The sequence below is a fragment of the Hemiscyllium ocellatum genome (genome assembly GCF_020745735.1).
Source record: "Hemiscyllium ocellatum isolate sHemOce1 chromosome 27 unlocalized genomic scaffold, sHemOce1.pat.X.cur. SUPER_27_unloc_9, whole genome shotgun sequence".
Lineage (NCBI taxonomy): Eukaryota > Metazoa > Chordata > Chondrichthyes > Orectolobiformes > Hemiscylliidae > Hemiscyllium > Hemiscyllium ocellatum.
In genome coordinates, this window is record NW_026867518.1 from 223,427 (window position 1) to 236,494 (window position 13,068).

A 13,068-nucleotide genomic window follows, 5' to 3' on the forward strand; every position below is an offset into this window, starting at 1 on the left:
CCTTCCGAACCTTTCCTATTCATGTACTTATCCAAATGTCTTTTAAATGTTCTCCTCATCTATACCCCTCATGATTTTATAAACCTCTGTAAGGTCACCTGTACTCAAGTGAAAGTAGTCCCAGCCTCTGCACCGCTATGTAGGGAGATCCATATCCATTTATGATCTGTTCAATGCTGGTGCAGGCTTGAAAGACCAAATGGCCTACTACTGCTCCCAATTCTCACTCTGTGTCCAGGACAGCAAGAGACCATCAGACACAGGAGCAGAAACACAACCTCCCAACTCCTGTACTCCTGGAGGGCAAAAAGACATAACTTTGGCGCATATGGTGAAGGAGAATCCAAAGGGTTTTACAAATACATTAAGGGCAAAAGGGTAACTAGGGAGAGAATAGGCCCCCTCCAAGATCAGCAAGGTGGCCTTTCTGTGGATCCGCAGGAGATGGGGGAGATAATAAACGAGTATTTTGCATCAGTGTTTACTGTGGAGAAGGACATGGAAGATATAGAATGTAGTCAAATAGATGGTGACATCTTGAAAAATGTTCATATTAGAAAGGATGTGGTGCTGGATGTCTTGAAATGCATAAATCCCCAGGACCTGATCATGTCTACCCGAGAACTCTGTGGGAAGCGAGGGAAGTTGCTGAGATATTTGTATCATTGATAGTCACAGGTGAGGTGCCAGAAGACTTAGGTTGGCTAACATGGTGCCACTGTTTAAGAAGGGCAGTAAGGACAAGCCAGGGAACTATAGACCAATAAGACTGATGTCGGTGGTGGACAAGTTGTTGGAAGGAATCCTGAGGGACAGTATTTACACATTTGGAAAGGCAAGGACTGATTAGGGATAGTCAACATGGCTTTGTGCATGGGAAATCATGTCTCATGAACTTGATTGAGTTTTTTGAAGAAGTAACAAAGAGGATTGATGAGGATAGAGTGGTGGATGTGATCTATGTGGACTTCAGTAAGGTGTTCGAGGTTAAATCTCATGGAACACAAGGAGAACTTGCTCAAAGGTAGAAGGCAGAGGGTGGTGGTGGAGGGTAGGTTTTCAGACTTGAGGACTGTGACCAGTGGAGTGCCACAAGGATCGGTGCTGGATTCACTACTTTTCATAATTTACGTAAATTATTTTGATGTGAACATAGGAGGTATAGTTAGTGAGTTTGCAGATGACACCAAAATGGGAGGTGTAGTGGACAGCGAGCAAGGTTACCTCAAATTTACAACGGGATCTTGATCAGATGGGCCAATGGCTGAGGAGTGGCAGATGGAGTTCAATTTAGATAAATGTGAGGGGCTGCATTTTTGGAAAAGCAAATCAGAGCAGGACTTATACATTTAATGGTAAGGTTCAGGGGAGTGTTACTGAACAAAGAGATCTTGGAGTGCAGGTTCATAGCTCCTTAAAAGTGGAGTTGCAGGTAGATAGGATAGTGAAGAAGGTATGCTTTCCTTTATTGGTCAGAGTGTTGAGTATAGGAGTTGGGAGGTCATGTTTCAGCTGTATCACACCTCGGTTAAGTCACTTGTGGAATATTGCATGCAATTCTGGTCTCCTTCCTTTTGGAAGGATGTTGTGAAACTTGAAAGGGTTCAGAAAAGATGAACAAGGATATTGCCAGGGTTGGAGGGTTTGAGCTATAGGGAGAGGCTGAAGAGGATGGAACTATTTTCTCTGGAGCATCAGAGGCTAAGGGGTAACTGTGTAGAAGTTTATAAAATCATGGACAGGGTAAATTAGACAAGGTCTTTTCCTGGGGCGGGGGAGTCAAGAACTAGAGGACATTAGTTTAATGTGAGGGGGCAAAGATGTAAAGTCCCCCACCATAACCACCGTATTATTCTTACTGATAACTGAAATCTCCTTACAAATTTGTTTCTCAATTTCCCGCTGACTCTTAGGGGGGTATATAATACCATCCCAATAAGGTGATTATCCCTCTCATTTCAGTTCCACCCAAATAATTTTCCTGGATGTATTCCCAAGAATATTCTGCTTAAATACAGCTGTAATACCAACCCTTATCAAAAACACCACTCCCCACCTCGCTTGCCCCCTTTTCTACCCTTCCTATAGCATTTGTATTGTGGAACATTAAGCTCCCAGTCCTGTCCATCACTGAGCCACGTTTCTGTGATTGCTGTCATATCCCATGCCCTGACTTCATCTGCATTTCATGTTAGGCCTCTTGCATTGAAGTAAATTCAGTTTAATTTACCAATCCTAACTTGTTCTCTGCTTTGTCCCTACCTACCCTGACTGCTTGACTCACTCCTTTTCCCAATTGTACCAGTCTCAGATTGATCTCTTTCCTCACTATTCCCACCTAACTAGTTTAAAACCTCATGAGCAGCTCTCACAAATCTCCCTGTCAGTATATTAGTCCCCTTCCAATTCAGGTGCAATCTGTCCTTCTTGTACACATCACTTCTACCCCAGAAGAGATTCCAACAATCCAAAAATGTGAGCCCTTCTCCCCTGCACAAGGTCCTCAATCATATATTCATCTTCTCTATTCTCCTATTCCTACCCTCACTAGCTCATAGCACCGAGAGTAACCCAGATATTACGACCCTCAAGGACCTTCTTATTTCAATTCCTGCCTAATTTTCTTTGACCCTTCAGAATCTCATCTTTTTCCCTTCCGATGTCATTGGTTCCAGTGTGTACAATGACGACCTGCTTGTCCCTCTCCCCTTTTGGAATATTCTGCACCCTCTCTGAGACATCCTTGATCCTGGCACGAGGGAGGCAACACACCATTCGATTATTCACTGCTGGCTGCAGAAATGTCTGTGCATCTGACTAGAGGGTCCCCTGTCACAATCGAACACTTGGACCCCAGCATGCCCCTCATTACATTAGAGCCTGTCTCAATACCAGAAACTTGGCTGTTCATGCCACGTTCCGCTGGGAGTCCATCACCCCATACATTTTCCAAACCAGTATACTTGTTTGAAACGGGTATAGCCACAGAAGATTCCTGCACTAACTGTTTACCTCTCCTACCTTTCCTGATGTTACTCCATCTATCTGACTGTATCTGCAGCTTTTCTCCCTTCCTATAACTATCTATTACACCCCCTAGCTCTTGTAAATTCCTCATTGCCTCGAACTTTCGCTCCAACAGATCCAGTCGATCTGATAGGATTCGTGACCAAGGACACTTGCTGCAGACAATCCTCAGTAATGTGGAAACTCTCCCTAATCTCTCATTTCCAACAGGAAGAATATATCGCTATACTAAAGGCCATTTTTGCTCATCCAAAATCTGCAGACCCAGATAACAACAATTTCTTTTTGCTCTTAAAAAGACGCACTCCAGGCTAAGTTAACACTTATCACTTATACTTTTAAAATTTAAACAAGAGGCATTTTAATAAAACACTATAATCAAGAAAGAATCCATTCTGCTCACTTCTGAACAGGCTGAAAATTGAAAAAAAAACTACCTTGGAACCCAAAAGAAACCCAACTTTTAGGGGCGGGGGCGGGCACAACTATCGCCCCGCCCCCTATTGTGTCCGAATTCTTGGAGGACTCCTCCAACCACGCCCCCTGAACTGGCGAAGACGTCACTCTTTATGACCCCGCCCCTATACGAGCTAGCGCATGTGCAGTGGAGCTCCCGCAGCCGGACGGCGGCCGAAGGAACAAGGATAGAAACCGCTGGGTCCAGCAGCGCGTTCCGGGTCCGGGGATCCTTCTTCAGAACACGGACAGATCTCAGAGACATCCCGGGGGAGGTCGCCAGGCCCGAGCGCCAAGACCTGGCTCCTGCCCCGGGGAGAGATGGTGAGACAGGGTAGGATTGAGAACCGCGGGAGGAGGGGTTTATAAACTCCTCGGGGGAGGCCTGAGGTCTCCAATAAAAGCCGCCCAGGCCCAGTGTTTACTTCACCGGCGAAGGACCCCTCGGGTTGCCCGGGCAACCGACGGCCATCTTTGTGAGGGTCAGGCGGAAGTTGTCTTTGGGCCGGGCTGGCGGGCGGCCATCTTGGTGAAGGCACCGTTAGTCGTCATTTCCGGGAGGTAATTCCAACCTCGGGGCAGCCTTTGTGTCAACTAGAATTTCCTCATCTCACTCTCTGGGAGACCTGGCCCTGAGCTCGGTCTGTGTGCCCTTAAAACAGGAAAAGGAAGTGGGAGACAGGTCCAGAAAAAAAACAACACTTAGATGGGCTGTGAATTTGAGGTGAATTAATGTGATAATTTGTGGCACTGGAACAGGATGTGGGTGTTTCCGAGATGGCAGTGAGCAGGAGGGCATTGACGTGTTGGTGTTAGTTTCAGTTTGTAGACAAGAGAAAAGGGCGAACACCAGGAGTGGAGGAAAGACATGAGGATGGATTTGAATTTCAATGCAGGGGAAGGGATAATGTGTAGGATTCGAATTTAATACATTCAGCAAGTAGATAGGAAAAGTGTTCTGTAGAAAGTTGAACTGTCCCCTCAGTCTTTTTTCCATCTTGTACGCACAGTGATGTCTTTTGGACATTTCTTTTATAGGATGATGCGAGTTTCAGATGGGAAACTCAAGACAAACATTATAGCATGGAAACAGACCCTTCAGTCCAACTCACCCATGCTAACCAGATATCCCAACCTAATCTAAATCCACTTGGCAGCAGCTAGCCCATATCCCTCTGAACCCTTCCTAGTCATATACCCATCCAGATGCCTTTTACATGTTGCAATTCTACTAGCCTCTACCACTTCCACTAGCTCATTCCACACATGCACCATCCTCTGAGTGAAAAAGTTGTCCCTTGGGTCTCTTTTATATCTTTTCCCTCTCACCCTAAGTCTATGCCCTTTAGTTCTGGACGTCCCCCACCCCAGGGAAAAGACTTTGTCTACTTATCCTATCCATGATTATGATTTTATAAACCTCTCTATAAAGTCAGTCTCCAATGCTTCAGGGAAAACAGCCCCAGCCTATTCAACTTCACTCTATAGCTCAAATCCTCCAAATCTAGCAACATTTTTGTAAAGCTTTTCTGAACCCTTTCAAGTTTCACAACATCCTTCCGATAGGAAGGAGACCAGAATTGCATACAATATTCCAAAAGTGGCCTAACTAATGTCCTGTACAGCCACAACATGACGTCCTAACTCCATTAATTATTGCTCCGACTAATAAAGGAAAGCATACCAAACACCTTCACTATACTATCTGCAACTCCACTTTCAAGGAGCTATACACCTGCACTCCAAGATCACTTTGTTCAGCAACACTCCCTGGGATCTTACCATTAAGTGTATAAGTCCTGCTAAGGTCAGCTCAAGATTTGACAATAGGATGACTTGGGCCGTAGTCTGGCGTTTGGATCACCAGATGCTGGGGATTTGTAAACTTTTAATCCCATCAATTTCCCCCAACACCATTTATACACAACTGCTCATTTCATTCAGTTCTGCTCTCAATGGACCATGTGTTCCCCAACATTTTGGGGATGTTACTTGTGTCCTCCTTTGTGAGGATCAGAGCAACGTATGTGGTGAATTGGTCTGCCATCTCTTTATTCCACATGAGACCTTTGCCTGTTTCTAAGTGTAATTGTTTTCACTAATGCTTTTTTTGCCTCTTCACATAAACCCATTTCCCCTTCTAATCAATCATTTTGTTGAAACCTAAGCTGCTCCCAGTCTTCAAATCTGCTGCTTTATTTTTAGCCAATTTGTACGCCACTTCTTTGGATCCAGTGCGATCCTTAATGTCCCTTGTTAGCTGTGGCTAGGCCACCTTTTGTGTTTTATTTTGTCAGACAGGAATGGAACAACTGTTCCTTCTGGTGCTATTTAAATGTTTGTCATTTCTTTCAATAATGTTCCCTCATTTGTTGTAGCCAGTTCTTGTTTCTGCCTGTTCTTGCTTTAGATTTAAGTCCCCAGTCTCTGAATCAACTCTGTTCCTCTTCATCTAAATGGAATGTTCTCTCACTCAGTTCTTCACTCTTCTGCAAGGGGCCTCTTACAGCTACATTGCTGATTATTCCCTTCTCATAAAGAATTAACACTTTGGAATTAAATTGCCATTGTCCAACAGAACCACGGCCACTTCTGCAATATCGTGTCTCCCTCCTATTGGAAGGATGTTGTAAACATGAAAGGGTTCAGAAACGATTTGTGAGGATGTTGCCAGGGTTGGAGGATTTGTGCTATAGAAAGAGGCTGAACAGGCTGGGGCTGTTTTCCCCGGAGCATCGGAGGCTGAAGTGTGACCTTGTAGAAGTTTATAAAATCATGAAGAGCATGGATAGGGTAAATAGGCAAGGTCTTTTCCCTGGGGTGGGGGAGTCCAGAATGGGAGGGTAATTGGTTCAGGGTGGGGGAAAGGGGCATGTGTAAAACTGACCAAAAGGGCAATTTATTAACCCAGAGGATGGTCCGTGTAAGGAATTAGCTTCCAGAGGAAGTGGTGGAGGAAAGTACAATTACAACATTTAAAAAGGCATCTGAATGGGTATATGAATAGGAAGGGTTGAAAGGAATATGGGCTAATGCTGGCAAATGGGATTTGATTGATTTGGAACATAGACAATAGGTGCAGGAGTAGGCCATTGTGCCCTTTGAGCCTGCACCACCATTCAATACGATCATGGCTGATCATCTTTAATCAGTATCCTGGTCCTGCCTTATCTCCATAACCCTTGATTCCACTATCCTTGAGAGCTCTATCCAACTCTTTTTTTTTAAAAGAATCCAGAGACTGGACCTCCACTGCCCTCTGGGGCAGAGCATTCCATGCAGCCACCACTCCCTGGTGAACAATTTTCTCCTCATCTCTGTCCTAAATGGTCTACCCTGTATTTTTAAGCTGTGTCCTCTGGTTCGGCACTCACCCATCAGCGGAAACATGTTTCCTGCCTCTAGAGTGTCCAATCCTTTAATAATCTTATATGTCTCAATCAGATCCCCTCTCAGTTTTCTAAACTCAAGGGTATACAAGCCCAGTCGCTCCAGTCTTTCAGCGTAAGGTAGTCCCGCCATTCCAGGAATTGACCTCGTGAACCTATGCTGCACTTCCTCAATAGCCAGAATGTCTTTCCTCAAATTTGGAGAGCAGAACTGCACACAATACTCCAGGTGTGGTCTCACCAGGGCCCTGTACAGCTGCAGAAGAACCTCTTTGCTTCTATACTCAATCCCTCTTGTTATGAAGGCCAGCATGCTATTAGCCTTCTTCACTACCTGCTGTACCTGCATGCTTACCTTCATTGACTGGTGTACAAGAACACCCAGATCTCTCTGTACTGTTTGGTACAGGTGTGTTGGACCAAAGGGTGTTTCTGTGCTTTATGTCTCTATGACCCTGGCTTTCCAACGATGTTTGCCACGTCTGTATGTTCAGTTTTTCTCTGGTGTCGGTGTTAATGCCTCGATGTCTCATTTTGTTCCCCCCTTCCCGGGTCGTTAACCATTTTGTGTCTGGTTCTTCCTCAAGAAGCTGCATTGCAGGTTCACCCTGAATTGGCACTTTTTTTTTTGCTTCCCAAAATCAGACCTGCTCACTCTCAGCAGTATCCCAGTGTTGTGAAAGATATTACCTTCCGGGTGGAGTTATCCAAAATGCGGAGATGTCAGTCTTGATGTTTTTGCTTTTCAGCCCCTGGAAGATCCTTCAGGAGAATTAGTTAGAGCGGAGTGAGATGGTGCTTTCAGTTTTGTGGAATAAAAAAAAGTATTCCGTAGAAAGTAGAATTGCTTGTTCATAACTTCTACCCTGGACAGACAATGATGACCTTTGTAATCTCTTTCTTTTTACAGAGTATTTGAAGATTTGAAGACGGAAGTTTCAACATCAACAGATGAAGGGTTATGCCCGAAACGTTGACTCTCCTGCTCCTCGGATGCTGCCTGACCTGCTGTGCTTTACCAGCGCTGCACTTTTCAAATCTGACTCTCCAGCGTCTACAGTCTTCACTTTGATGTCAATGTCTGACAGTCACTCAGTCCATCGGGAACGTAACAGTTTTCAACTATGAGTCTGTGAGAAGGAAGAAAGCTTTTTGTTCCCATTTGAGTACGTTTTCAGCATCAGTGGGATTGGATGAGAGACCCAACTGTTGCAGCGCACTGAATGAGGTGTGTGTAGCAGTTATACAGCCCGGAAAGAGCAATTCACGACGTGTTTGTGCGCGGCTGAAGCTTTGGCCATGGAGAAACCCGAGGAATCCCACCCCATGGAGAAACCATGGAAGTGTGGTGACTGTGGGAAAGGCTTCCGTGCTCCGTCTGCCCTGGAGATTCATCGGCGCAGTCACACCGGAGAGAGGCCATTCTTCTGCCCTGAGTGCAGGAAGGCCTTCAGCAATTCCTCCGCCCTGCAGGCCCACCAGCAGGTCCACACAGGGGAGAGGCCGTTCCCCTGCACTGAGTGCGGCAAGATCTTTAGCAATTCCTCCATCCTGCTGAAGCACCGGAGGGTCCACACGGGGGAGAGGCCCTTCAGCTGCCCTGAGTGCGGGAAGGCCTTTACACAGGCGTCCATCCTGCTGACCCACCGGCGGATCCACACTGGGGAGAGGCCGTTCTCCTGCCCCGAGTGTGGGAAGGGATTCAGTCAGGTGGGCAACTTGCGTACGCACCAGAGGGTCCACACCGGGGAGAAGCCCTTCAGCTGCCCCGAGTGCGGAAAGGCCTTCAGCTATTCCTCCGACCTGCTGAAGAATCAGTGCGTCCACACCGGGGAGAGGCCCTTCAGTTGCCCCGAGTGCGGGAAAGGCTTCAGCGATTCCTCCGACCTGCTGAAGCACCAAAGGGTCCACACGGGGCAGAAGCCCTTCAGCTGCCCCGAGTGCGGGAAGGCCTTCAGTGATTCCTCTGCCTTGGTGAAGCACCGGCGAGTCCACACGGGGGAAAGGCCCTTCAGCTGCCCCGAGTGCGGGGAAAGCTTTGCCCGGTCCTCCAACCTGCTGACCCACCAGCGGATCCACACGGGGGAGAGGCCCTTCAGTTGCCTCGAATGTGGGAAAGGCTTCACCCGCTCTTCCCACCTCCGGAGCCACCAGCGAGTTCACATGCCATCGCAGGGTGATTGAAGGAGTGACGGCCGAGTGCCATTATTGACTGGACGATCAACCCAGTTCCAGGGATTCCGGATTCAATTCCCACCGCGACAGATGGTGGAATTGGAATTTGGTCAGAAATCTGGAGTTCAGAATCTAACGGTGAAACCATTTTAGGGGTGTGGGGGTGGAGAAACCCCCCTCTGATTCACTCAGTCGTCCCAGCTGTATCCTTTACCCGGTCTGGCCTGTACGTGACTCCAGACCCACAGCAGTGTGGCTTATTCCCCCCCCCCCCCAAAAGCCCCTGGCAAATGGGCGAGGAGAAACTTACTTGGACACAGGGTATGGGTTGAAATTGCTGAGTGAGGCAATACTTCCTCCGGGTTATGGTTGTAATGAGGATCCAATTACAAAGAGACAATTTCGTGCTGGCCAATATTAAAGAAAGGGGAGGCGGGGGTCTGTGTGCACTTTGATCTTGAGGTGTTTTGTTTTTTAAAAATCTGCTTTGCTTTCTCTGCCTTTTTGCTGGAGAGAATCTGAAGCTGTAACAAAGTTGGGTCACAATAAAGGGTTACCTGAACTTACCCCCAGCTCAGACTCTCATTGAAGGCTTTGAGCTCCAAGAGGTTTTGGTTTTAAAGCTGCTCATTTCTTTCAGCCTCATGCAGAGTTTCCAATGTTGTGTATCAGATGGAGCAGTGAATGAGGAGCCAGTATCGTTAGAATTTTTTCAGGAGTACAGAGTGCACCGTGTCATCGGCATTGTAAGGTTTCCTGGCAGCACCAGGAGCTGTGGGCTGTATTCACTGGGAACGATGTGGAAATGCCGGTGTTGGACTGGAGTGGATAAAGTGGAAAAAATTACACAGCACCAGATTATCATCCAACAGATTTATTTGGAAGCAGTAGCTTTCGGAGTGCTGCTCTTTCATCGGGTAGCTATGGAGCAGGAACATATCGCAACCGATCAGTGTCATACTACTGATAGGATATATTGAACAAATCAAGATTGTGGTTTAGTCTTTCATCTTCTAGAATGGGTTGTGGGTTTTGTAATTAATATGTAAAGCTCAGAAGTACTTTTGAGTCACATTCTTGAGATGACTTAAGGTTTTATAAAAATCAGTGACATCTCAGCTCAGTAAATGAAGAATGTGAGGTTTGACTCTGTCTGTATCCCAATCTTGAATTTCCAAAGTAGGAATGTATAAAATATTACATGGATTGACTGCCTGCCGATTGTGTGCTTTTTTTTGATCAAAATTGAATGTATCTGCAAATGCAAATTTACCCCATTGACCTGTGTGTGTCTGTGCATGCATCAGAGTGTGTGTGTGTGTGACTTTGTGTGTGAGAGTTTGCCTAAGAGTATATGTTTGCCTGTGTGCATGCATGGTAATGTATGAGGAGTATAAACCTGTGAGAGTGTTGAGTGGTGTGTGTCTGTGTTTGAGAGAGAGCATGTGTACGGGAGAGAGGTATAGATAAAAGTGAGGAATTGTATTTTGCTTAAAAAAAGAAGGGGAGGAATTGCAGTTACTGGCAGGGCCCTGGGTTATGTTGTAGAACAGAGACATGGAGGTATGGTTCAGGTACATAGTTCTTTGAAAGTTGCATCACTGGTAGACTAAGTGGTTAAGAGTTGTTTAGCCCACTTGCCTTCATTGTTCACACCGTTGAATGTTGGAGTTGGGACATCGTTTTGAAATTGTACAGGATGTTGGTGAGACCACTTTTACAACAGAGTACAGTTCTGGTGGCTCTGTTATGGGAAGAATACTGTTAGAGAGGGTTCGGTAAAGAGTTACCAGGATGTTGCCAGGACTGAAGGGTTTGAGTTATAAGGAGAGGCTGAGACTTTATTCTCTGGAGTGGAGGAGGTTGAGGGGTGACCTTATTGAGATTTGTAAAATAATGAGGGGTGCAGGCAAGGTGACTAGCAAAAATAGTGAGGAGCATGTTTGGTTAGGTCGAGTCACGGGGAAAAGAAATATTGGTTCTACCGTTTCTTTTTCTCCTATTGGCATTTGGAGACTTAAATTTGTCAGTAATCGCAGCATTGCCACCGAGTGTACGGCGCATGCTCCTCGGTGTCAGCAAGAACGGCGCATGCTCCTAGCTGTCCGCTGCAACGGGGGCGATCTTCTTTAGAAGCCAATGGGGAGCCTTGGAGGACCGAACAGAGAGTAGTCCTCCTGCCAATGAGAACATCCCCTATTGTCTGAATGCGGAAGTTGTCCCATGAGCTTCTGAAGCTGCTGATGCACCTCTCTGTCTGAGTGAAGATTGAGCTTCACTCCAGAGTGCAACACCGAGACGAACATCAACTGCGCCTGGAGGATCATCAACTCGGTGAAGGACGCTCTCTGGGCGGTCCGAAACCTGTTGATCTTCCAGCTGAAGGAGTTGACCCCGACTGAGTGTTGCAGACTGGCACATTCCAAGGTCCAGGACTACGTGTTGAGGGACGCGCTGAAGCTTGGGGCAGCTGCCGCCAAGGCGCGGTGGGGAAAGACCACCGTTTAACATCTGCCTGTCTAAAGAAAAGCAGGGGGCCCATGCAGTCATTTGGGCTCTGCTGACACCTCAGCTCAATATATGAGTGAGAAATGCACTGATCTGTATGTAATAATGATAATTCGGAGCTGTGTATGTAAATGTGGAAATATGAATGGCATTACCTAATGTACAGTGTATCAAATTATTCTATGCATATTTTATGAATAAAGTATATTTTTGAAATAAAAAAAAACTTCCTTCCTCTGTTTAACATCTGTGAGTACGGCACTCTCTTTTCAATTTCTTATTTCATTGTGGGCTTCAATTGTTGACTCGCAGCAACTGAATGTAAAGGCAGTGAATCCAGGGAGGAGCAGTCTCAGGAAATGTTGATCCAGGTCTGCGTCTCAATTGGCAAACAGTCCCACAGTGTGAAGTTATAGCCTTTGCTGTGGGGAAGAAAACAGCAGAAAGGAAGTGCATTGTTTAATTGGTGATATATTGGGATGTGGGAAAGGGGAGGACTGCAGGTGTTGAAGATCAGAGTCAAAAAGTGTAGCACTGGAAAGCACAGCATTCAGGCAGCTTCCAAGGGGCAGGAGAGTTGAAGTTTCAGGCCCGAGCCCTTCATCAGGAATGATGTGTGGATGGACAAAGGGGCCTCAGCGTCCTCCTACACCAGTCACTGCCTGTTGTCAGACAGGTGCAGCAAGCAATCAGCCAGGCAAGTGGTATATTAGCAAGAGGAATTAAGTTCAGAAGTGGGGATGTCTTCCTGCAGTTCGGGGGTCATTAAATATATTCAAGGCTGAACTCATCTGATTTTTGAACAACAAAGAGGTGGATGTTGCTGGGGGAAGACAAGAAAATGGTTTCAAGGCCAGTATAGAACAATTACAAGTCGGACGGCACAGAAACAGACCCTTCAGTCCAACTAGTCCGTGCTGACTATGTTTACAAACTAAACTCATTCCACCTGCCTGTGTTTGGTCCATATCCCTCCGAACCTTCCGGCTTTTGCTGCTCCTTGGATGCTGCCTGAACTGCTGTGCTCTTCCAGCACCACTAATCCAGAATCTGGTTTCCAGCATCTGCAGTCATTGTTTTTACCTCCCTCTGAACCTTTCCTATTCATGTCCTTATCCAAACATCTTTTAAACGCTGTTACTGTACCTGCATCCACCATTTCCTCTGGACATTCATTCCACACACAGACCACACTCTCAAAGGAAAAAGGTGCTCCTCATATCTCCTTTAAAATCTTTTCACCTCGCACCTTTAAAATTTGCTCGAAATCTTGAAACAACTCCTGCCATTCACCTCATCTATGCCCCCCATGATTTTATAATTCTCCTATAATGTCGCATCTCCACTTCCTGTGTTCCATTGAAAACATCCCAGCCTATCCACCTAGATGTAGGTAAATTAATATCCAGTTATGATCTGTTCAAAGCTGGTGCAGGCTCGAAAGACCAAATGACCTACTCCTGCTCCCAACTCTCTCACTTTGTCCAGGACAGTAAGAGACCATAAGACAGGA

At 46.2% G+C, this 13,068-nt stretch overlaps 1 pseudogene; it reads left to right on the forward strand.

Moving 5' to 3' along the window:
* The window catches only part of LOC132808677 (zinc finger protein 585A-like), a 94,998-nt pseudogene that overhangs the window by 63,563 nt on the left and 18,367 nt on the right, over positions 1 to 13,068 (forward strand).